Below are 27141 nucleotides of genomic sequence, written 5' to 3'. Positions count from 1 at the left end.
ATTACTTATTTATGTATACTACATGTTCTATATTAAGTGTATTCCACCATAAGAATACCTAACAAAACTGAATGCACATGAAGGTTTGGAAAGGCAATCACAGAAGATACTGACATATTTAAAGTTCAAAACCCCTCAAAGCGTGTCCCTGGTATATTTGACAATCTGCAAATAATCCAAGCACATATTTAACGAATGAGCTGAAATACCACTTTTTTTTTTTAAACCCGAAGGAAATCAATAGACTAGGGGTCCTTCAAGACGCACAAGTTTTTGTTTGTTAACACAGTAAACCTCAAGGGCTAGAATCCCGATTCTCCCCATGTTGTCTCATGAACCACAGCTGGATAAATCGCGCCTCATCAAATACGTCTCAGTGACCGGGGTGGGCAGGGAGGCCGCTCTGGGTGGGAAGCAGGGTGACAACAAGCCCACCTCCAGCAGCTGCTTCCTCCCAGCCTCCTGCCAGCATGGCTCCCCTGAAAAGGCAAGAGGGAGGCAGGGAGATAACAGCCCAGCTGAGTAAGGGGTCAAAGAGGAAAATGCATTGAGAGACATGAGACGGACAGTGCAGAACATTGCAGGCCTTGGAGCTGGACAGACGGGGCCCACATACATCTCACTCCAACCCTTGCCACAACCCCACTATGAGCTAGGGTCTCTTTCTTGGGGTCTCAACTACAGGAATGTAAGTAACAGCATTTCCCCAGAGAACTGTTGTCAGAAATAAATGACACATTCACCCTACACATTACTTATTTATGTATACTACATGTTCTATATTAAGTGTATTCCACCATAAGAATACCTAACAAAACTGAATGCACATGAAGGTTTGGAAAGGCAATCACAGAAGATTGGTAGCAGTTGTCTTGCCCACGGTAGGACTCAGTGAACACAAACACTCCCACGATCATCATTTTCCTGTTTATGGGTTGAGTAATTCCTATACACGCTTTCTAGATTACCTCTTAACATCACAATCTCGACAAACTGTAATAGATATCCAGGCGTGATTGTTCTAAAAAAAGATAAAAAACAGTTATGTAATATGCATACCATGATAGATACTCATGACGTATTATTGGTTTTAAAAACGATTCTTCAAAAATAAAAACATTCTAAAAAAGGTAATATATTTAGCGTAGAATCAGTCCTTTGAAAAGAATATATATGTCCACAACTATGGCTGGAAAAAAGTCTAGAAAGACACATGCCAAATTGTGAGCATGGTCATCTCTGAGTGATGCAATTATTATTAAGGAGTTTCCTTTTTTCCCTTTTGCTGACCTTTTTTTCTAATCATTCCACAATGAATATACGTTACATATTTATATAAAAGATATAGGAGAGTAAAATATTCACACAAGCCTGGGATGCGGCGCTCAAACAGTGGGACCAGCACAGAGCTGACAATCTAATGCAACAAGCGCGAGATGACCTCAAACAGCACACAAAGGTCAGGTATGGCCAGGGGCCTCTCCTGGCAGACAGTGTACTTGACTTTGAGCCCTAGCTCAGCTGTCTCCTCAACACAGCCCTTGGTGAGTCATTTATTGTGGACTCTGTCTATGACTAACTGATTGATGGACCAGATCGCACCCACAGTAACACAGACAAGATGACCATCCCTCTGCCTTGCAACCCCGGCTTGGCTTCCAGCGCGTCCCCCCACCACCTTCCCTCCCAGCTCCCTGGCAGCTCCATCTCTGTCTCCTTTACCAGTTCAGCCAGTCTCTTGGCTTCTTGTTGTCCCAGTACCTGGGACTCAACCCCTGACCTCTTCCCCATTCTGTCTATTCTCACCTCCAAGATCTCATTCATTCCATGAATTAATTCAACCTATCCCCTCAACTATTCTTAAATGTCTATCTTTAGCTCTGACCTCTCCCCTGAATTCCAGACTGGACTATCAAGAACTCCCTCTGGAGGTAATCATTTAGAGGTCTCACGGGCATTCCAAGTGCAATAGCGTGACCCAAACCAAGGTCACCATCTGCCTCCAGGCCCGAACCTATTCTTCCTAGTCACCCTCATCAATATGAATGGCAACCAAATCCTTCTAGTGGCTCAGGTCAAAAAGTTTGGAGTCATCCTTGACTTCATTCTTTGTCTCATGCCCTAAACCCAAACCTGCCGACCCTACCTCTAAGATCTACCCAGAACCCTACCACATCACACCACCTTCAGAGCCACCACCCTGGTCCAGAACCACCACCTCTGTTCTGGGTTACTGCAACAACTCCGCAGTCAGTCTCCTGCATCCACATCCACCATGCCCTCTCCAGTCTATTCTGAACCTGGCAGCTCGAGTGAGGCTATTAAAGTGTCATCCTCCCACTCAAACTCCCAAGTGGCTCTCCATCTCCCATAGATAAAATGCCAGAATCCTTGCACTGGCCTACGTGTGTACACCCCCACTTCATCTCCCACTCCCCTCTTCTCCGCTGCTCCAGCCCCGCAGGCCTCCCTGCAGTTCTCCCTCGCTATCTTCCTATCTCCTTCGGGCCATTTACTCAATGCCTTCCCACCAAAGTGATTTCCCAACCATGCAATTGAAGTCTGGTGACAAAGCTCCCCCTGCCCACACCCCCCGCTTACCCTCCTTCCCTGTCTTACTTTTCTCCACAGCAGTTTCCACGGCCTGACACCACTTCCTTTATTCATGGTCTGTCTCCCCACAGCGAGGACAGAGGGTCACAAAAGCTGGAATCTGTTTTATTGTTTTGCTCCTAACTATATCCCCAGTACCTACAACAGGGTCCAGCACATAGCAGACACTGAATAAATAATTGGTACTGAAGAAATAAGTAGGATTAAATGTTTCCTGTCCTCATTTCTGTCAGAGTTAGGTGACATTCTGGAAAGGATTAGGTTCAGAGATCCACTCAATGTCTAACCTAGAAATGATGGTCTTACTCACAAGTGGGGACTTTTGTCTTCCCTTGGAGAAAAAGAAGAGCATGGGGAAGGGGTGATTAAGACTAAGAATGCCCAATCCCCCTTCATGGTGTCAGAAATACTGCGGAACCTCCACACAACTCAGGGGGACAGGACTCTGTCCTTGACTTCTGCTTGGCCCTGATCATACAATCATCTCACCCAGGGTGGATTTCTCTCTCTCTGTCTCTCTTTCTTTCTTTCTTTCTTTTTTTTTTTTTACGGTTTTATTTATTTGAGAGAGAGAGACAGACAGAGATAGATAGAGCACGAGCAGGGAGGAGAAGGAGACACCAGGCTTCCCACTGAGAGGGGGCCGGTGCATGACTTGTTCCAGGATCCTGGGATCATGACCTGAACCTAAGGCAGAAATTAACCAACTGAGCCGCCCAGGCGCCCCAGGGGGTTTCTGTGTAAATTCTTAAAGCTTGGGTTCAGCTCAGTGGGAAACCAAGAGTATACAAAATACTCTATGAACTCTAGGGGATACAGACAATAGCATGTTTCATTATAACACCCCCAAAATTATTCTTGGAGGCACCAAACAGAAATGATACAGAGTTAGGACTCTCTTCTAAATGTAAACGTAAATGTTCCTCAGCCAGTAGAAAACTCAGCTTAAAGACAGATTTGCTAACCTCTACTCCATCTTGGCTAGAATGATTGTTTACAACTCCTCTCCAGGAGCTCCCAAGAAACCACGGCCCTTCACAGGCTAATAACAGTACCTGCTACTTGCAAAACTAACACTCAGTTCCTGCAGCTAAACTGCAAAGCACTGTGAATCCTGGTGAGGAAGGCAATTAATCTAATTGAGCCGAACGTGTGAGGGTTTTCAGGTGGGTCAAAGTGCATCCAGGAACACCTGAGCCCAGCAACAACGCCCGGGCGGGGATGACGTAAGGCAGTCCCATCACAGACTACCTGCGAGTTTTAGAAGAGGATTTCATCACCTTCTCTCCAGCCCCTTTTAGAAAGAAGAAACTTGTAAAATTATATCCTATTAAAGACCCTATCATCAAAACTGACCAATTTAGCATTTAACTTAATTGTAAGATTTTGCTTATCAGCAACACACCAAGCCTGACGGGTTCCTCTGCTTATCATTATGTTGAGACTACATTACCCAGGAAGGAAGACCAAGATAGTTTTAACCAAAAAGAATTAAGTGGCTACAGAAAAAGCTTTCCTTTCTCACTTTACGTAAATGACTAATTAGTTGAGACTACTGCTTCGAATCCTCATCAAGCTTGGCTTTCTTTTCTTCATTAAAAACAAGACAAAAAACCAAGATTTTTGCGTATGGACTCTCTTCCAGGGGCAAAAATGCATTCCCAGGAAAAATGAAATGGAACAGGAAACTGTTCTAAGGAAACACAGGCAAGCCCACGATCCATTCTGCTAAGAGCCAATCCGAGCACAGGTGGAGGTTTTCAGCAGACATCAAGAATAATCTTTATGTGGGGGCACCTGGGTGGCTCAGTCAGGTGAGCATCTGCCTTCATCGTGGGTCATGATCAAGGGGTCTTGGGATGGAGTCCTGCATTGGACTCCCTGCTAAGCAGCGGGAGGGGAGGGGTCTGCTTCTCCCTCTCTCTGTGCCCCCTCACTCATACTTGTGCTCTCTCTCTCTCAAATAAATAAAATTTTCAAAAAAAAAAAAAAAAGAATCTCCATGTGGATGGTGTCTTTGAGTCTACTTCAGCAAATGAAATACGTTATGATTGTGAAACTAGAGAAAATGAATAACTCCATATCAGACCAGATGACAAACACAGAAACTCTCCAATATTGCTGACATGAAATGTTTCTCTCCCAAACAGCAGTGATTTTTTTTCCCATTTACTTTTCACTCCACACTGAATTTGGTATTTTCATCACATGAGTCAGGAAATCTGGACTTCATGTTCCAATAGCCACTCCCTTCGTCAGCCTCCCCCCGAGACGTGCACCTGGCGAGATGGGCATCGGTGCCCCATGGTAGCACATCGTCATGTCAATAAATAGAACCCGAGTGTTAGAGGACAACACTAGTTTCTAGGGAGAAACAAGATCTGACACATGTTACTACCTCATTATACATCCAGGCCTTCTGCCAAGCAGAAGGAACGGAGGATCACCTTTTAACATAAACACCACAGGCCTTTCTTGCTATGAGGATCAAGTCCAGTATATTTATTTCCTTTACCACGGTCGTTTTCCCTCCACTGGAAAGGACAGCCAATGAATAAAAGCCATGTTCGTTCAGCATTATGCTTGAGAATTTTAAACAAACCAGTGAGGCGAATCACTTATGGTTTTCATACCAGGCATACCTCCGAGAGGCTCTATATAAATACTTCTTTCAGCTCAGAATACGATCCAGGCCATTATGAAATTCTGTACTCTGTGTGAGCAAGAGACACAGAATGATCCCAAAGCTAGGAAATGCAGGTTCACACGTTTGCACTTCCGTCTTCCACAGGGGCCCCGGGGTCTAGTGGGCTATCCCAGACTGGGACTGGAGAAACCCGAGGTTATGGGGTTTGGGGTTTAGCAAAGATATTTAAATTCTATGCCAGCTGCTCTGTCTCAGGAAAAGGCGACCATGACTTTGTAACGGCAGCAGGAGCGTCTAAACTGAAGCAGCGGCAGATGACCCAAGCAGCAAACACCAAGTTCACCTGCCGCCTGAAGCTCGCAGTCCTGCAGATGTGCTCCACCATCTGTCCCTCAAATGCCACTCGAAGCACAACCCTCCCGACCCGGAGAGCACGCTTCCGGCTCTCACCGAGCCACGTCTCGGGAGGCGCTTCTCCTCGTGTGCTCAGTTCCAGCCTCCTGGAGCGTTTCTGTATGTTGTCAAAGCCGTGCACACACGGTGCAAACCATCTGGCTCAACGCACTGGGTCGAACTGTAGTGGAGCCGAGCCGCGTGAACCGCGAGAACGCAACCAAGAATAGGGGTCATCTCTGTGCCAAATGACCCCAGGGACAGAAAAGGGCCGTGGAGAGCAGAGAACGTTCTTGCTGTCTGTTGTCACGGCGTGTCTCACTCCAGATGGATGGAACCTCGGCTGGGGGTGGGGCTCGTCAGGTGTGGCGGGAAGCAGCCAGGAATACAGGAGTCTAGTGCTCAACGAGCCTCTCCATCCAAACAGGACAGCAGAGCCGTCGAATCTGGAGGCCACCAGGGCAGCCCAGCAGGAATCAGACAAGACACGAAATCAAGCAAAACACAGGTACTGCAAGGAGGTGACGAGAGGGCACAACCGACCTCAGTCAGCACTCGAGAGCGGTTCAAAGGAAAGGGCACAAAGTCACATCACGAGCACGGGACACACAGACTGAGTTACTGTCAGAGGACGCATGCAAAGCTCCACTTTCCAAACCGAAAACAGAACTAAAACAGTTTCATAGGGATGATTTATTCAATGAACAGTGCAAACTAAAACAGGGAGATGTAAGGCTGAAGGCTTGTTACCCCATCTTACCCCAGCACCCCTCACTTTGCTGAGCTAGAAAAACATGTGCTCTGTAGGGGTTAAATGATGCCGTCCTCCTCGGCTGTAGAGAGTCACTTGGGTGGGATGTAAGGACCCCCTTGTCTGGGGCACAGGCTTTTCCAGAAGGCAGAGGGATAGCTAACCCGGGGCTACACCTCAATTCTGCAACTTGTTCTCTCCACTGCCTTCACTGTGCCCGTTTACTAATCCAGCAAATACTTACTCAGCGCTTACTCGCTGCCATGTCTTGTGCTCTCCGCCTTGCTCTTCCCCTAGTGGACACCATGGTACCCAAGCCCCAGTCATTTCGTGGTCGGATTAACTTTCCAACCGCTTTTCGTGTTTACCTTTCTGGCGATGCCAAATACATTCCATGTCCAAGGTCACCAGCACCCCACTTTCAAACTGGGAGCCTCCCCCATGATGCTCCTCCTTATTCCATTTTGGTGACAAGGGACCCCACACCCTTGCCTCCCAAGCTCCTCTCTCTTCATTCCAGCTGGCGTTCTTCCCTCTTTCCCACCAGCTTTCTCTGTTCCTCCAACATTCACTGACTCAGCAGCTCACTGGTTTGATCATCCCGGGGTGCCTTGATTGGCTTCTCCCTTCTTTATTCACCCGACCTTTCCTACATGATTCATTCAACACTGAGCTAAGCAACCTCTTTTGTGCATCACTCTCCCTCCTTGAAGGACCATCTGCATTAACAGGAGAGCGTGCTTTACACAGCACTTCCAACGACACCGACCCGACCAGTCCTTGACGACACTGCGGAACAGATGTTACGTTAACTCCCTGTACGTACAAGGAAACCAAGGTGTGAAAAAATCACCCACCTTATCCTAGAGAATACCGCAAGTGAGCGGTGGAACTGAGAGCCAAACCCTGTCGTCAATCAGCTACCAAATCAGAACCCTGTCTATTCATGATTCTACCTCCGCCAAACCCTGCTGAGGAATCAGCCATGAGAAACACAGGAGGGAGGGTGCTTACCCTTGCCTCAACAGCTGACGGCCAAACTGGGCCAAACAGTGAAGAAAGAACGGGCCAACTCAACAGAGACAGGACTTTGAGGCCTGGAATCTCAAAAGGCCCAAGCGAATTTATAAGTAGGATCCAACAAAGTGTCCTCCGGAAAGAACCTCAGATGAAGCCATGAAGGTTAAACCACAAAGTACACTAGGTAGTTTTTAAGAAACACTTGCACATCACACGCATTAATCAGTAAAAAGGCAAATATCCATTTGGCTCCTGAAGAGCTGGAATTTAAAAAGCATGATCAAAAGGAAAACACAACCAACTATAAGGAACTGTAATTAGAAAGCTTAGGAGAAATTTAAGAGAGCAAAGGTCCCAGCATTCTCAAAGAAGGTGGCATTCTGTTAACAAGCTGAGAAAGGGATGTACTTTGTGTCCCCATGTCCCAAAAGATTAATACCTGATGGGGTGCCCACATGGCCAGCCACTGAGGCGCCAGACACCCACCTGAGATCACGCTCTCACCCATGAGCCTTGCCTGGCAAGGCTTGCCTTGGCAGTTCCAGCCCAACTTCCTCTGTCTTCCCTTTATTTTGTGAAGTGTGCAGCAGGAAACACAACTGATGGAATGTTTTTGATTTTGTTTTTGTTTTTTAAGCTGAGCAGGAGAATGCTGGAGATCTGCTTGACAAGATGCACAATCACCATGATTTTGTCTGCAGGTCCCCAAAGGCCCTCGCACAACAGACAACTATACCTCATTGAAGAAAGGAGGGAACTGACTGTCTCCACCTGCTTCCTGATGGGTAACAATCCACCCAACAAAGTATTCTAGATAAAGGAATATTCTCAGACTTGTCTATTTAGGGAAGTAATGCTAATTCAATGAAATGCAATAATTTCTTTCCTATCTACTATAAGCTTGCCCACACCCTTGCCAAGTCCAAGAACAGGCAAAGAGGTAATACAAAGAATATATTTATTTGCTTCCACGTTTTTACTATGTGACTACCAAATTTCTTTCTTTAGTGCTTTTTGTTCATTCTTCCATTCAGCTTTTTATTGAAGTAGAATGCTTAGTACAGTGAGGGAGACAAACCCAAAGAAACACTTAGCTATAGGGCATAATCTGAGGGTCCTGGAGGGGAGATGGGTAGGGGGATGGGGTACCTGGCTGACAGGCATGAAGGAGGGCGTGGGGTGGAATGAGCACTGGGTGTTCAATGCAACTGAGCAATCACTGAATTCTCCCTCGGAAACTAATAACATACCTGATGTTAATTAATTTAAATTAAAAAAAAAAGTGCTGTATAGGATTACATGTCATATAGGCTTTGAGATAAAATGTAAAGGTAGCCCTTTAAAAAGTAGCATTCCTGCCTACCATATGGCAGCTAAATGTCTTTGACTAAAGTCACAGCACTTCTCTGAGTAAGTTCCTAATTAGTAAAAGAGGGATCACAGAATCTACCCTATCCATCTTAAGGTGGTTTTCTGAAAGTCAAATCAGATGATGAATCTGCAAATACTTTATAAGTATTTTCAGCACAGACACCTGTGGATCAGAAAACCTAATAACAAAAAAATGTACTGACCTTCTAGAGACTTCCTAGGGCTGTATCTGTGCACGCTGTGTGTACGTGTGCCATCAGCAAGAGTAGTGGTACTGGCCTGGTGCTCCCCACAGAGTCTTATCACGACCAGGCACCACTAGATCTGTGCAAGCATCCGCATTCAGGACAGAAAAAAGCTGGGTACAGTGACCTCTGAGTTGTATGGAAACCACTGTGCGATACCAACATCTGGTCTTCAGTCATTCCAACGCTAGAGCTCTTATTTTTCACTTGGCTCTTGTTCCAAAAGCTTGATAGGTGGAGAAGATACTTGAAATGTCCCAAACCTGTGATTTTGTGATCAAGGGGTATCATCACCTCCACCCAGCTGGTGACAGAAAAGTGGGTGTCCACGTTATTTAAAATAAGTACCATGAGGAAAGAACTTTCTGAAAGAAACCTTAGTGGCCTCCAAGTGGGCAACTGAAAAGAACCAAACGCTAGTGACAGAGAAGTCAACGATTCAAAAATCGAGGGCAGTTTTATTAGCTTCATTCAATGAGGCAAAACTTGGACAAAAAAATTCATTATTCAAACCAGATGCTGTTTTTGTAATATTCATTTCAATGATGAACTGTTTCAATTCTCTTTTATTTTGAATATGTAATATAAAGCAGGCAAATCATTACATTAAGAAAGGCACACTTGAAATTTGTAAAGTTGGTTTGAAAAAGAACTGAATGTAAGAAACCTGTTTTCCCAAGTGCATTGCCAAGAGCAGTTTTGTCTTTTTTAATCATGTGACAAAAGAAATGCAATAGTGAGTTTAAGCAAGAGCAATTATGAACAGCAATGAAATTACCCTTTAATGATAATCAGCCCTAAATCCTGATTACTACCAGCTCAAATTATCTGGTCATAAGACATACAGGGCACCGCGTTCATCTATCTCAAATGAGAATGAAGGCTGGGCCCCTCAAGGTACCTGGTCAGCTAAGATGGGGAGGCAGGGATGGAAGGAGAGGGCGCCAACCGCACAGACCTCAAGCGCCAAACAGAAAGCAGAATCCTCATAAAAATGTTTACCAAGCACAGAAGTTATTTTTTAGAAGAAGCCTGATGATGATCTCCCTTAGAAAAGATTATTCTTTCTCTTGTCAGAAGAATGATGAGGAACAGATCTCCTCCCCAGGAAAAAAGAGAGCATCTGTAGCTGGGTGGATCCCAGGAGAAGGGGAGAGAAGACTGTGGGGAACGGAGCCCAGAAAGCAGACTTTGGCCTTGAGATAGAATCCCAAAGGCAAAGGGGGAATGATCCTCCAGTTTGGGGCTCCAAAGAGCAGCTAGTAAGGACCATGACTGTGAGGCAATCACCGCATTCCAGCACAACTGTAACAGACACCCTCCTCTTCTGGACTGGGCATGCTTGTGTGCAGATTCAACACCAGACAGCTGCAAAAGAAGATCTCCATTCATACTGGAGTTCTAAATCCTATGTACCAAAACCCACTTTGAGCCAGACACCATGTTGGCCACCAGCATTCATTAGCCTCTTGTAATGCTGACAGCCTAGGAGGTGTTGACAACTCATTCTACTGAAAATGCAGCTCAAAGAGGCAACGTCATCTGCCCATGCCACCAGGCAAGTGGCAATCCTGGGTTCAGGCATGTTTTTCTAGCCACCCCCCTTTTTTTCTAATCCCTTGAAGAGGGACTCTTCTCTCCTACCCTACCAGCCCTCAAAGTTCTGCAAAGAAAGGACTCTTCATTCAGTGGATTTATCTACGTAGTGAGAGTATGTGAATCACTATGTAAGAAATAAACAGATCCTGAGCAATGGTAAAGAAGCTTCTAAAATCTGAGTGTGAAGAGCACTTTCAGTTACTCAATGAAGGAGAAGTTTCTTGCAAAATTATTTTTCTTTCTCCTCTTTGCTTCAGAGATCCTGAATTTTCCACTTGTTACTCTTTTTCTCTTTCATGCAAAAGCTCAAGTCCCCACAAGCAGAAGAGAAGGACGATGGAAATCTTAACAAGCAGCAATGACTGCGCAGAGACGGGTCACCGAAGTCAAGAGCCCACGGACAAGACCGTGGAGAACTTCATTACCTCGGCTCACAGCCTTCTTATGGTTGGCCAGGATCCACCGGCGCCTTCACCTCCTGGCAACCACCTGCCACCTTTACCTTCTGGAAACACGGGCCCGTGGCCAGATTTCTGCTCTCTGACTGAACACAAACACCTCTCAGCTTCCAGTCTGAACACAGCCCTGAAGCCTGGGACTCACTGCGGGTTTGGTGCTACTGATGTCTCTGCAGTTTGTAATCTGCCTGTTTAATTAAAACTGGAACATTCCAAAGAGGTCTATTCTTAACTAAGAGAAGACCCATGGTGTTTGAACTTGCGTTTGCAAACCTACAGACCGAACAGAAGCACCAGCCAGGCAAACAAGGCATGGTGTGCTCTCAACAAAACACAACCAGCCTCATGTTCCTAGTGACTTTTTTGAAGTTTATTTCCTGGCAGTTTCAGGGAATTTTTGTATTCTTTTTCTTCTGCATTCTTTAGTAATTTCTGGATGATTTCCAACCCTGAGGAGTTCACAGTCTGATGAGGGAGACAACACTTTGAAAAAAGTTAATGGCAGTATTAGGAGATGGGAGAACACAGAGGGACACCAAGTGCTAGAAGGAAACAGGACAGAGGAATGAGGGAGAGTCCATCAAAGAAGGGGCCACACAAACTAGCTTTACAAAATGAGTAGGGAGTTCTCAAAGCAATGAAATGGAGGTTCTGGAACACTGCAAGCAGAAGGGACAGTGCATTCAATGACTCACATTTATGAAGGAGCTGGCATTCCGCGCAGTGAAGAGAAGCAGTGTTTACACATGAAGGGAGATGGGGAGCTGATAAAGGAAGCATCTCAGAGACCATTACAAAGGGTCTCTATAGGCATCTCGGAGTCAATGAAGGTTTTAAAGCATGTTCAGTTGGTTTTTGTTTTACTTTTTTTAAGAAAGTAATTCTAGCAGATATGCCTAAGGTAGACAGTTTACATTAGTGCCATGCAAAAAATAAATAAATAAAATGAAATGTTAGCCACAGAGCCAAGCCACATCTATAGATTTACATTTTTTAGTAGCCACATCTACAGTAAGGGGGGAAAAATAAAATTAATTTAATAATATAGTTATTAAAATATAATCCAATCAAAACCCAAACTATTATCATTCAACATCTAGTCAATATTTTTTTTAATTATTAATGAGATAGTTCACATTCTTTTTATCTCGTTCTATGTCTTCTAGATCTGGCACACTTAACAGCACATCCAAAAGAGGATAAGCCCCATTTCAAGTGCTCAGATGTGGCCAGTGATTACCCTATGGAACAGAGAGCTCTAGATAAGCCAAATGCAAGACCCACTCAGGAGACTGCAGCCAAGAGTCCAAACAAGGGATGCTAAAGATCTGGACAGATATTTCCAGCCCTTGAACATATGCCAAACTGCCATCAAAATGCCATTTTACAAATATGTAACTTGTTTTGTTTTAAAGATTTTATTCATTAGAGAGAGAGAGAGCACATATCTGCTTGCAAGCAGGGTGGGGAAGAGAAGCAGACACTCTGCTAAGCAGGGAGCCTATCTCAGGACATCAGGATCATGACCTGAGCCAAAGGCAGGCTTAACCCACTGAGCCACCCAGGCACCCCATGTTTTGTTTTTTCTTTAAAGATTTCTTTGAGGGCGCCTGGGTGGCTCAGTGGGTTGAAGCCTCTGCCTTCAGCTCGGGTCATGATCTCTGGGTCCTGGGATCGAGTCCCACATCAGGCTCCCTGCTCGGTAGGCAGCCTGCTTCCCCCCAACTCTCTCTGCCTACCTCTCTGCCTACTTGTGATCTCTACCTGTCAAATGAACAAAATCTTAAAAAAAAAAAAAAAAAAAAAGATTTGAGTGGGGGAGGGGCAGTGGGAGAGGGAGAAAGAGAGTCCTCAAGTGCACTCCCACTGAGCACAGAGCCTGAGGCAGGGCTCAATCCCACAGCCCCCGGAGATCATGAACTAAGAGTTGGCCACTCAGCCAATTAGGCCATCCATGCAACCCCACTTTTTGTTTTGAATAGACAATTCACATGGTTCACAAATAAAAATACAACAGGGTATCCAACAAACAGTACTGCTCCTACTTTTTTTCTGTCTACCCTATCCCCCCACCTCCTCCATTAAAGACAACCATTTCTACTGAATTTCTTTAGTTTATCCTTTCAATGTTTCTTCATGCAGATACAAGCAGATATGAATGGAAATTCCAATTCTGTCCCTTTTCTACACCAAAGGTAACATACTACGTATTCTGTTCTGTGCCTTGCTTTTTTCATTTTATCATATCTTGAAGATCTTTCCATATTACTGCATAAAGAGTTTCTGTGTTTTCTTTAAATGTTACACAATATTCAATTGTATGAATGGATCACAGTTTATTTCACCAGCCTTCTACTAATGGATACTTGAATCGTTTCCAATCTCTTCTATTACAAACAATGGTCTAATGAAAACCTCCTATATGCGTCACTTTTTATGTATTCAGATGTACCTGCAGGGAAAAATTACTAGAGCCAAATTGCTGGGTCAAAGGATAATTGCATTTGTAATCCTGATAGATACTGCCAAACTGGCCTTCATAAGGGCTGTGGTATTTTGTAATCTCACAAGAAGTACAATGACAATTTTCCCACATCTGATCAACAATATATAATTATCACACTTTAAAATTTCTGCCAATCTGATAAAGTGAAAAGTACTACCTCAACACAGTCTAAATCTGCATTTCTCTTATTATATTGGAGTTTGAAGATCTTTCCTTTGGTATAAAGACAACCTGTATTTCATGTTCTGTGAACATGTCCTTTACCCATTTTTCTATTGGTCTGCAAGTCATTTTCTTATTCATTTGTAGGAGCTCTTTGTATAGAGATTTACCCCTCCCCCCACTACAAATATTTTTTTCCCTGATTGTGATTTGTCCTTTGAATTTACTTATTGCGGTTTTTACCATGTAAAGTTTTTATCCAAATTAATGAACATTTTTCTTTTATGATTTCTGAATTTTAAGTCATACTAAAAATGCCATCTTCTTATAAAGGAATTTTTCTAGTCCTTTTATGATTTTATTTACTTTTTAAAAGATTTATTTGACAGAGAGAGAGGGAGAGAGAGAGCACAAGAGCATACATCTGCCAGCTCAGTGGGGAGGGGCAGAGGGAGAGAATCTCAAGCAGACTACCGGCTAAGGGCAGAGCCCAAATCAGGGCTCGATCTCTTGATCCTGAGATCATGACCTGAGCCGAAATCAAGAATCAGACACTTAATTGACTGAACCACCTAGGCACCCCTCTAACCCTTTTATGATTTTACAAAGATATGAATATACACTTCAATTTTGATACACTTGTTATAAATATCATTTTTCACTTTTTCCAACTGAGGTAGATCAGGCATTTTATAAACTGCCTTCCTGATTTCTTCCTTCTTTCTTCATCATCATTCTTTTGCATATCACAGTAATCATCATATAAAATGAACTAAATCAAGGTGGAGTTTAACCAACCTCATCTTCTTCCAGATTCCTAACCACTTGGCCCAATACCATATACTAAATATTTCATCACTATCCCACTGGAAACATAATTTTTAAATACTTTTCTATTTGTGTAGACGGCAACCTGGATTTTTATAAACTCATGGTTCTAATTCTTTAGTCTAGACACCACAGAGGTAAATACAATTTATGTTACTCAGTTTATTTATGGAACTGCCAAGTTTCATGAAATTGCATCCATCCAGCACTACCCTTCCTCCCACATCATCAATATCTTTTCAACAGATGCTTGACTTGAAGAGATCTACAGATGCAAACTGCCACTGAGAAATTTACAGTGTGGAAGTTGCTAAATTATTTTTCACAATAATATGTTTAAAAGGCAAGCAGTACACCAAAATTAAAGTTTGGCAAAACTTTTCACTTCTTGATCTCAGGGTTGTGAATTCAAGCCCCACGTCGGTTGTAAAGCTTAGTGAGTAAGTAAATACAATAAAATATCAGATTTTTGGGGATGCCTGGCTGGCTCAGTTGGAAGTACATGTGACTCTTGACCTCAGGGTTTTAAGTTTCACACACACACACACACACACACACAAACACACATGTTGCATGCAGAGACAATTTTTTTAAAAAAATCTTTAAAAACAAGGAGTTTGGCAAAACTGTCATCAATGACAGAATTCTAGATTATCCAAGTTCATTTTATATGCTCACAAAGGTGACATTAAAAACATTTATGAAAAAAAGAAAGAGAGAGAGAGAGAAAGCCCAGAAAAGCAGTTCAGAAAATATCTGCCCCCCCCCCCCCCCCCCTGGAAAAAAAAAGAGGGTTTTTTTTTTTTTTTTTTTTTTTTTTTTTGCATTTTCATAAAGGTAAATAGAAACAGGGGCACCTGGGTGGCTGAGTCAGTTAAGTTGTCTGCCTTTGGCCCTGGTCATGATCCTGGGATTGAGCCCCACATCTAAGATTGAGCTCCCTCTCCCTCTGCTTGTACTCTGTCAAATGACTAAATAAAATCTTTTAAAAATTAAAATATGGAACGCTTCACAAATCTGCCTGTCATCCCTGCACAGGGCCATGTCATGTTCTCTGTAACGTTCCAATTTCAGTATATGTGCTGCCAAAACGAAATTGAGAAATAATATTCTTTAACAAGGACTTAACATTCCCAATTATTTCTCTTCAAAAGTTTCCAGTAAACTGGAATTTTTACAGTAAAAAGGAGAAAAGTATAGTATATGGTAAATGCTCTTCTACTCCAATATTCACTCCTATCATGCAGATCAGCATCCTTCAAGTTTTATCCAATCAATGCACACTCCACATTATTTCCCTGCCACTTGAGGCTGTAAAATCCGTTATCAGAGTTCAGTTTCCAAGAGATTTACACATCTGCACACACATGCACATACACAATACTATAAGTAGCATATCGTTCAAGAATAGCAAAGGGATCAGTTCCTATAGGGGATGCTCATGTACTAGAGATAAATTATAAAATCTTACACAGGGGATAATAATACCAGAAAAATAAAGACAACAACAAAATGGTCCTACATCAGAAATAAAGGAAATGCTGGGGCAGTGGGTCAGGGAGGTCCTATGGAAGAAAAGCTCCCCCCAAAAGGACCAAAGCATAACTTCTGAGACCTCTGTGGTGTTTCTTCTTCTTCTTCTTCTTCTTTTTTTTTTTTTTTTAGATTTTATTTATTTATTCAAAAGAGACAGAGAGAGAGAGAGAGAGAGTGCACAGACAGGCAGCATGGCAGGCAGAGGGAGGGGGAGACTCCCCACCGAGCAGGCCTGATGCAAGGCTGGATCCCAGGACTCTGACATCATGACCTGAACCGAAGGCAGACACTTAACGGACTGAGCCACCCAGGTACCCCCCCTCTTTTTTTTTTTTTTTTTTTTAAAGATTTATTTATTTGAGACAGAAAGAGAGTCAACAGGTGGGGTCGGGGCAGTTAGAGAGAGGGAAAGAGAATCTTAAGCAGACTCTGCGCTAAACACAGAGCCTGACATGGTGCTCTATCCCACAACCTTGAGATCATGACCTGAGCTAAAACCAAGAATGGGGCATTTAACCTCCTGCACCACCCAGGAGCCCCAACCTCGGTGATGCTTCTAAAAGAAACAGAGCTGAAGTGGAAGCCAAGAGCTCTGTGAACAAAGAGCTCCTTCGGACGAGGCCTCCCTGTCTCCCGACACCCCCCTGTCTCCCGACACCTCCCACCCTTCAAAGCTGCTGCTTCCCACATTAGCCCGTAGACTCGGGAGAAAGACTCACAAACCTGATCCCTGGCCCTGAAATGACGCTCTTGAATTTCAACCTCCTTTTAATCTGCAAATTCCTAATGAAGGCAATTCACCCCCGGATCATACCTAAGAACCTAAAACTAACCACGAATGCCTACTGCCCCTGCCCTCCAACAAAACTATCTTATTATCTCCATCAAGAATATTATTTTCCAACTTACTTGAACTCCTTCACAGCACCTTATACCTTAGGCATCTTCTAACTCTCTCTACGCCCTACAAAAGCCACACACAGAGTCTTTCCCTGTGATATCCCCCATCCTGGCTTCCCATTTGTTTCCAACTTCAGACCATCCTTACGACCAGGACCCTGTGCCTACTTCAACCTCTCCTCACACCTCAATGATTTCCTTCTTTCCTCACCTTCTCCCCTTACACATGATCTACAATCGCATGTACCTTTCCTAAATGGTACCAAAACTTCCAGTGTTCCCCATTACTTCTGTGAAACCATATCACTGATTGTTTTATTCATTTGACAAATACTGAGTGAGTCCCCCTTTTGGCCACACATGATTCTAGGCATTAGGGACATATATCACTGAACAGACAAAATTGCTACATAATCTTATCTTAACCTATTTTTTCTAGCCCTTCACCCCATTCGTCCTCTAGATAATTATAAACATTATCTATAAATAAATCTATACCAGAAGTTACATTCTGGTATAATGATGTTCAATGATACCTTAAAGAACCCTACTACCTATTGGATCCAGTATTGAGCAAGACACATGCAGCCTTTTCCCTATGTCCCAATCTGATCTCCTTTCACCTTTCTGCTCTGAAAACCTTCCCCCTTCCCTGCCCCCTAATCCCTGCCCACCCCAAAATACTCAACCCACACCATCTTAATGGTCTTAAATAAATAAAAAATAAAATAAAATAAAAAAATAAAATAAAATAAATAAAATAAAAGTCTTAAATAAAGACTTTCTTAGGCAATGACGCCCACAGCAGGGACCACCAGTCCTTCTCGTGACACCTTTATCTTGTACAGTGCTTCTGGGTGTGTGTGTGGGGGGTCTTTTCATGGGTTTCATGGATCTCCCTAATTACTACAGAGGTCTCTGAAGACCAGATACCTGTTCTCTTCTTTGCACTTGGTAGGATTTCCATAATCACAGAACACTACTGCCAAAGGAAATGTTTGACACTGGTTCCTCAAACCCATCCTGCTGCTTGAGAAAGTTGAGGCTTAGGGAGGTTACATCATAGTATCAAGTGCTTTAAAAAAAAAAAAAAGTGAATAAATACTAATTGCAGACTGGCAGACATCCTTTTCTTTGTCCCTAGGGACGGAGGAAGATGGCTGCACTATCGCTTGCATGCAATTCTCTCCTCCTGGGATCCACGCATGTGCTCCCACACTGTCTGACAACTTGCTGAGAGCTACTGCCTAGCAGAGCCCTAACGCCCTTCAGCTTGGTGGAAATGCCTAGTTCTACATGGTTGCCCTCTTTCCAACAGTCTACTGCCCGTGGTTAGCTGGAGATCTCGGTGATGCTAAACAAGGAGACCCTAGGTTTTCCAGACTCTAGACTGCTCTCCCTCTCTGCCCCAGGGCTTCCTTTAGCCTACCATATCAACGCTTGACCTTCCGTCCTGGTCAGGGAGCTGTCCCTGCTGGGAGCCAGAGAGCTCTTGAAGGGAGAGCGCTGGTACCAGGAGGAGCACACAGGTAGAGGTTAATGGAGCCGTAATTAAAAGTTACCTACAAGGGCAAAATCAGCACAGCCCTGTGAGAAGTACAATTTAGAACAGGATAGCGGAGTCCAGATGTCATCTACAAAAGATTGAGATTTTGTAGCATGATGCAGGAATGCCAGGATCTTTAGCACGAGCCCCCATTCCTATCCCCTATCTTCAGGTCATTCTCTCCACACTATTCATACAGAATTCAAAGAGGCATGTGTGATCCTTTCTTCCCACTCCTACTGAAATGGCAATGGTGCTCAGTAATGTTTCCTGAATCTTCTACAAATGAAAAGCCAGTCTGCCCTTTGCTTGAGCTGGAAAAAGTTAAATTTAACAGAAGCAGCCAATATACATGTGGTCAATGCAGATAAGAGTGGCTCATGTTTGTCTGATTCTCTGGGGGGCCCAGAAGGATGGATAGTACTTAATTGGCCACAGATTGTGACGCCCATGTTCATCAAATTAGACTGGAGGTAATTGCCCTTCATATGTTGTTTTAAGCAGCTATTCCATTATTCACAAGTAAATCTGTGGCCTCAATGTATAATAATCCCTCAATGTCATGGTCTTCTGGTATAGCCAAATCCCATAACCTTGGAGGCCACTACAAGTTCTCGTTCAGGTTCACTCTGTACCTGGAAGGATAGTTTGGAGGGAAGAAAATCCTGGCTTTCTGGCTTTCAAGATCAAAGAATATTCCTTACATTTATGAAAACCTTCAAAATACAGAAACTTCTCACCTAACAGCAGCTAGAAAGTAGCCTTGTTTGTTTCTCTCTAAGTATATGAATTGTTAAAAGCAGAAAAAAAAAATGTTCTAAGCTCCAGAATCTTCTTCAGATTTTAACTTCTTTGGGGGAGAGAAACACGGATTCATGCCCAAACCCAGACCACAGGCCATCCCTTAGATGTCAGAGACAGAGTTGCTGAGTTGTCTCTCACATGCCCCCTCCCCTCTCTCCTGGTGCAGCTTTTCCTCGCCTCCTCCCACAGCACTCAGGACATCTTCCATGCAGCTTGGACTGGCCACCATGTCTGGAAAGTGCTCTGCAGCCCAGCTTCTGTGATTATCTGAAACTTACTGACCCAGACTTAGCCACCCAGACCCAGGTCAGCGACCCAGACCATGGGCTGGGACTCTTTCTGGTCTCCCCTACCTCAAGCTGGGGTCAGCAACTAGAGTGATGCTGGGCTAGTGGTCAGTCTTTAAGGAATCCTCCTAGGTCTCGCAGACGAGGAGGGGACAGAGGCCAGGGGCCTGGCATGTCAGTGCAGACAGCCTTCTTTAGCCACGGACCCGAGCAGATGAAACACCAGTGAATCACTGCCTCTAAGGTTATCTCAACCCTCGTGCACCAGCCACCAACACCACCCACTCAGTAACACAGCATTCATTCATTCATTCATTCACTCCCTCATTCACTATTTAATGAGTCCCTGCATAGATGGAGGCAGATACATCTCAAAATTGAACATCCTAGTTAGCCTGAACCCGCTAAAGTACAACCTTCCATTAACTGGAATGATGGGGCTCCTTCATGTAAGTGACATTCAAGCCATACTAAACATACCAAGTTAGTGATATTCTATCTAAAAATATCTCTCCTTCTTCTCTACCAGAAGAATTCCACTATCTTTATACAGAAAAATATAGATGTCCCTTCCCTGGGAAGCCTTTCCCAGTTCCTCCAGTCTTCCTAGAAAACTTCCCAGCTACATCTCCCACACCTTCCTTTACTCTCTCCTCTAGCTATACTGCCCTTTTCTCACTTTCTGCCTTCTACATTAAGTCCCTTTCTGCCTCAGGGACTTTGCACATGATCTCTGTGATGTTGACGTTCCTGCCCATATTCCAACTCATGACTGACCCCAGCGCCACAGCCTCTACTGCTTCCCTCCCTTTATCAAAGTAAGCCTCTCCAGCCTTCAGATCTTAGCTGAACCAGGAAATGCATCTCTGAGCGCCACCATTATTCACCTCATAGTCTCACAGGCCTTTCCGTCCCTGCGCTTATCAGAGCTGTCCTGTTAGAACGGTGATATAGTGATATTATTTATTAAAGTCCATCTCCTCACAGGGCACCTGGGTGGCTCAGTGGGCTAAGCCTCTGCCTGCGGCTCAGGTCATGATCTCAGGGTCCTGGGACCGAGCCCCACATGGGCTCTCTGCTCAGGGGCTCAAGGTCCTGGGATCGAGTCCCGCATCGTGCTCTCTGCTCAATGGGGAGCCTGCTTTCCCCCCCGCCACCTGCCTCTCTGCCTACTTATGATCTCTCTCTTTGTCAAATAAACTAATAAAATCTTAAAAAAAAAAAAAAAAAAAAAAAAAAAGTCTACCTCCTCACTAGACTATAAGCTCCATAAAAGCAGGGACCAGGGACCAGGACTATTTTCGTTTCTCACTGTGAACATAGGGACTAGCCCAGGGGCACACAGTAGGCAGAGTATTGGCTGAATGAATGAGGGACCTTCTCTACAGTGTTTGGGTCACTGAATTCAATCGCTCGTTTGTGTCCTGACCCCAAAACCTTGCCCCTGCCAGCCAAATAATGGGGGCCACTGCCCCAGAACCAATACTTTTCTACAATGTCTTTTTTAAGTGGACATTTAGCCCTATCACCGACACCCTATAATATCCCATTTAGAAACAACAGAGGGTAAAAATAAAGATCTTGAGATCCTAAAGGCTGAAGATGCTCATGTATACTAAGGTGATGGAAACTGACCTCAGAATATACCTAAGAAAGGGGACACTGGCTGGCTCAGCTGGTAGAGTAAGTGACTATTGAACTCAGGGTTGTGAGTTCAAGCCACATGTTGGATGTATAGCTTACACTTAAAAGAAGAAGAAGAAGACAATGGCGACTATATCCAAAAAGGTTGAAATGAGAACCAAAAATAAAAGGGTGGGGGCTTAAAGTATTATTGAATGTTTCTGATCAACTCTGACCTAAACAGAAAGTCATAACCTAAGAACCTCACTTCCTGACTCCTTTGCAGCTGAAGTCTCAGCTGTTTTCACCACTGAGTAGGACCCAAACTGAGCGAATGGAGACAGCAGCATGCCCTGTGCAGCTTCTTGGTTAGTGGCTGTTATGGGCTGAACTGTGCCGCAACCTCCCCCCCACAAATTCGTTTGTTGAAGCCCTAACCCCCAGTACCTCAGAATGTGATGACATTTAGAGACAGGGCCTTTCCAAGAGGTTAATTATGTTAAATGAGGCCCTTAGGGTGGGCTGTTATCCAACAGTGACCTTATCTCAGAAGAGGAGACTGGGACCCAGACACACACAGAAGAAAAAGCAGGTAGCCACCTGCCCCTCCTGGTGAGAGGCCGCAGGGGAAACCAACCCTGCCCACACCTTAATCAAGTACATGTAGCCTCCATTTCCACTGACGAAGCCAACCAGGCAGTGGTACATGTTACCGCTGCAGCCCTAGCTAACCAATATACTGCCCCAGCGATTCTGGAGACAAAGGGAAGGAAAGTTTGCCAAGTATCCACTTCCCAGCCCACCCTTTGCAATCCCTGTGTTCTCAGCTCCCAACTGCTGTTCTTCCTTCTTCATTTGACAAATGAGGGCACTGAGGCAGAGTCACAGAGGCAGAGCTGTATTTGGACTCCAAGGCTATCCGCTTTCAAATTCCACAGCCTCTTCTGCACTAGACCTTCAGATCCAAAAGATCAAAGTGGTATCCTCATTTGCTGTACTTAGCACTTAGAAAATGGGCAAGATCACCATTTAGCTAAGTTGAAGAACCAGATGCATTTGTATGCATCACCCAGATAAAGCGAGTGAAATACTGTGAAACACATGTGAATAGGTACTAATTTTGCTTTTTAATGAGCATTTTGACCAGATCAATACTACAAAATGCTAAACTGCAAAACGTCATCACAATTTAAATACACCTGCCCAGCTGATTGGTTCAAAGAAGCACTTACAGTACCTAAAAATGTATTTTCTCCTTGTAAGAGCAGGAGTCTATTATGTAAAATAAAGTCATGAAAATTTTAATTTCACTGCATACAGGACAGAACCTGGCCTAGCCCACAAACCATTGAAAAACAAAAAGAAACAAAATGCAGCTGAATGCTTCATCAGTTGTCTGTCACTTTCTGAATAGTGACTAATATTCTAATTATTAGTCACCACACTGCAAAGGTGCAATCAGGGAACAGGGACGATTGCTTTAATTTTTGTTGTTGTTGTTAACCCACAATTTGTGAGGCTGGCATGAAAATATGATTTAAGTCCCCATCGTCTTATAAAAGAAAAAATGATTACAGTTAAAATTCAGCTCCCCCCCAGTATTTAAAAAAAAAAAAAAAAGCTTTGAAGTTGTATTGACAGATATGACTAAGAACTGTAATCACAGAAATAAATTTAGTAAAACGATAATTTATCTGTCACAATTTACTGAGAGAGAAAAACCTGCAGCACAAGCAGCTGAATGGTGAAGTTAAACGAAAGCCAAGAGAGAACCCAGTTTTTAATGAAATGTAGAGCATTATTAATTGGTTTCCTAGCAACAGCCAGGCTAAAATTACTTAACATGTCTGCTCAATCATATGCAAATATGAGTGCTATCCCTTAAATGTTGATTATAGTTGGTCTTTTCAGATGCAAATCCAATGTGTAGAGAGACTGTAAATGTTGACAATGCTGATACCAAAAAGAATTCCCCTGATTAACATCACTGTTGTTCGAGGCACCAGAGCTGAGGGTCTACCTTTGGGAAGGGCTGGAAGCTGCTTGGGACACCATCTCCCTTACCTGCTCTCTCACCTTACCGGCACCCTCAGGCCACCGCTGCCTCAGAGAGGACAAACGAAGTAACACTGCTGGGCCTTGCTGAATGGCAGGGCAGTGACTGCTCACGCTGCGGAGTGATGGGTGGGTGATGCTCTCAGTTTATAGTCCACTCAGATGATGCAAAGGCCTGCCTACCCAAGACCAAGGTTGGGTTTGCACATATAGATCTTTAGATGACTCCAACAGAGCCTCAACAGCCAAATTCCCTTCAAAACTGCCAACTAAGGCACTCCTCATTTTTACTTCAGCCCCGTTCCACTCTCCAAGAGCTGTTTGGGAACAACCACATTCCACGGGCAATAGGAACGAAGAAGGGGTGCCTCCATAGGGGCCGAAAGTGTGTAGCCCCATCATGACCACCGCCAGGCTCCAAAGCCCCCTTAATAACACACCACTTCAAGCTAAAGCAATGTGCTTGCCATGCTTTCACTTATTCATGCAACAAATATTTATTGCATAATTATAATCTGTCAGGCAATGATCTATGTGCTGGAGAGACAGCAGTGAGTAAGGAAAAAAAAAACCCTATCTTCATGCATCTTAGTGCCGGGGAGAGACAAATAAATCAAGAAACACATAAACAATAAAGTTTCAGGTAATGATAAAAAAAAAAAGTAGGGAAGAAAAAAAGTAGCCTACGGAGGGGAGGAAGGAGGGGGAAAGGGAGGGGCTCAGTGGACCACTGCATAGAAGGCCTCACAGGGCCTTCTGCACAAATTCAGAAGAACAGGAAGAACCCAGGCCCAGGAGGGGGAAAACGTGCCTGCACCCTGGGGCAAAAATGAGCTTGGAACAACAAGCCCAGGGTGGTTAATGACAAGGAACAGAAAGAGAGGGAGTGTGTGTGTGTGTGTGTGTGTGTGTGTGTGTGTGCGCGCGCGCGCGTGCGCTGTGACAAGCACAGTTTTGAGTTAAGTTCCTAGACCACCTTCCAGCAAGATCGCATCCCTAAGCCCCTGCCTTACAGTATTTCAGGGATGCTACTACCATCTCCAGGTCGACCTTAGGAGTATACTTCAGGACCAAAAGATGGAGTGTAAGTCAGCTATAGGCAGGGGGAAAAAGGAGGGGTCTATCCCACGGAACCCTAAAGGTCCCTTCCTCTCCAGGTCAAGTCTCAGTGCTCTCCGGACCACTGAGACATTTCTGAGCCAACCAGAAAGTACAATCATGAGCTGATGTGCCTAGAGGAAGTGCGGTAGGTTTTTCTGGCCAAAGCCTTCTTAGGCTTGCAAGCCTTCAAAGGCCAGAGACTTGACTCTAGTCAAGACTCCAGGATATGCCAGACAGTGGCCAGAAGCTCAGGATATATATTCCAAGAAGTTCCAAAACTTGCTCATAAGGAAAACTGACAGATTACACAGACAGCTCCATACCAAGCCTAGGATCCTCAGACTAACCTCATGAGTATCAGGCCAAGGGGCAGACAGATTCTTCTTCCAACACATCACCCTTTGGCCTTATACGTCACGCCTTAAGTCTTTGAAGGCTTTAAGAGCTAGTACTAAATGCAAATAACCTTAAGAGAAACTTGTGAAAGCTTCGTGTAGTTTACCGGGGAGTGGGGTAGGCTAAGGGCTTGGTTTGAGCTAATAGAAGCCCAAGAGGAACCGATGGAAGGTGGATGGGGTCCAGCTGACTGATATAGACCTGCTTTGGGAATGGTGTCAGAGGACATGCCACACGGGTCTGTATGATACAGACATTTTACCAGTCTTGCCTTCATTCATGTGAAGCCTTAATAAGAAATAGCGCTAGTACTTCATTTAGCCTGGAGTCTAGAAAGGGAAAGAAAAACTGCCAAACTCGTTCATCAAACTGAATGTCAAAAACAAAGGAAAATGTGGCCCACCACTCAATTAGAAGGGGAACAGGCCTCTCTAGGCAGCTTGTAATCACAGATGAGGAGACCAATACACTCAAATAAATTCTGAGCTGCAGATCAAACAGGTTGTACATGTGACCATAGTCCTGGGAAGAACTGGAAGAACTTTCTGAGAAGTTTCTTTGAGGCCCATGGTTCTTGGAGCCGCATTAGCATGGTCTGGGCCCTTATTAGAATGCATGTTCACAGGTCCAGCCCCAAACTTACTGAATTACCAACCCTGGCAGTGGGCCCAGAAATCCGTTTCAGCAAGCCCTCCAGGTGATTCTATGCATACTCAATTTGAGAGCCAGTTTCCGAGGCCCATTCAGCAAGACGGTGTCTCTGAGTTTCTGCTCAACACCATCTTGCTGCAAATTATTTCAGTCGACAGGAAACCAAGGATAGAGCCACACTATACCTTCAGCACATGGCACGCGTTCAAAATAAACACACTAATTGTGTGAATTCCTGATGCAGTAACTTTTTCCAAAGAATGTACCACTCAGAACACAAGATGCTGAATTACTGATTTCTTAAGATAATGGACTTTTCTGGCAAAGAAAGATATGAAAAAAAGAAAGTTAGTTATTACTTAGGAAATTCGAGGTTGGTGTGGCCTTTTGAGAGAAGCTTGGAGGACAGATCTACTGCTTATCTCCCTTCCAGGACCCATTCCTACACCATCAAGGTTCTGTCCTGACAAAAGGACCTCCCTGAGAGGACGGAGGGTCTAACAAGAGGACTCACTGCAAACACTCCAAAAGCCCTTGCTGAATGGATGACTCCCTCTTGTTCTTGTGTTTTAGCGAGAATATTCGACCCTTTTAGCGCTTCTGACAAACACAGCAAACATTCATCAAACACACTGATGATGAAAAAATAATTTAGAAGATGCTTTCATCACTATAAGATAAATCTACGTGAGGAAACCTACAACCAGAAGGGTAAATCTATCTCAAAGTTAAATGTGCATCAGAATCACTTGTGATGCCTGATAAAAATGCAGACTTCCAGCCCCATTACTAGACATTATGATTTATTCAAGTTGGGGTCCCCCATCCTGCCTTTTGAATAAGCATGCCCAGGTGATTTTGAGGCAGGGATCTGTATTTGAATTACTGACATGGGGGGCCCCTGAGTGGCTCACTCGGTTGAGCGTCCTACTCTTGGTTTCAGTTCAGGTCATAAACACCTAAATATCTGGCTCCTGAGATCAAGCCCCCTATCAGACTCTGTGCTCAGTAGGGAGTCAGCTTGAGGTTTTGTCTCTTCCTCTCTCTCTCCTCCTCCCCCCAACCCCTGCTCTCTAAAATAAATAAATCTTTAAAAAAATAAATGTCTAGGGGCGCCTGGGTGGCTCAGTGGGTTAAAGCCTCTGTCTTCGGCTCAGGTGATGATCCCAGGGTCCTGGGATGGAGCCCTGCATAGGGCTCTCTGCTCAGCAGGGAGCCTGCTTCCCCCTCTCTCTCTGCCTGCCTCTCTGCCTACTTGTGATCTCTCTCTCTCTCTCTCTGTCAAATAAATAAATAAAATCTTCTTTAAAAAATGAAAATAAATAAATGTCTAAAAAATTACTGACATGATAACTTCTCCAATTTTCAAAGGGTATTAATAAGAGGATTGAGAGAGGGTTTTTTTGGTTTTGTTTTTGTTTTGTTTAGGAAAATTAAACAGTCCTTGAGCAAAAGAACTACCAGTTCCTTTTCTCCTATGTGTGCTAATGTTGGAAAACCGTAGTTGAGAAAAGGTTTGAGTTGAGAAAAAGTTTGCATGTATTTATTATTAAGGTAACTTTTTAATAAGTAACTTTTTTCTGATTATAAGTTATTCACATTCATTGTAAAAAAAGATTTAAAAAGCAAAAGGAAAAAAGCAAAAATAC

General features: G+C 44.0%; 1 protein-coding gene and 1 pseudogene across 1 annotated transcript in view; both read right to left on the bottom strand.

The window, feature by feature from the left end:
- Positions 1-27141, bottom strand: part of JAZF1 (JAZF zinc finger 1) — a 322039-nt gene that overhangs the window by 246200 nt on the left and 48698 nt on the right. The gene's annotated exons all lie outside the window — the stretch shown is intronic.
- Positions 15587-15687, bottom strand: LOC132017045 (U6 spliceosomal RNA; annotated as a pseudogene).

Source organism: Mustela nigripes, chromosome 4, assembly GCF_022355385.1.
Source record: "Mustela nigripes isolate SB6536 chromosome 4, MUSNIG.SB6536, whole genome shotgun sequence".
Lineage (NCBI taxonomy): Eukaryota > Metazoa > Chordata > Mammalia > Carnivora > Mustelidae > Mustela > Mustela nigripes.
This window is presented reverse-complemented; position numbering and strand designations above follow the sequence as displayed.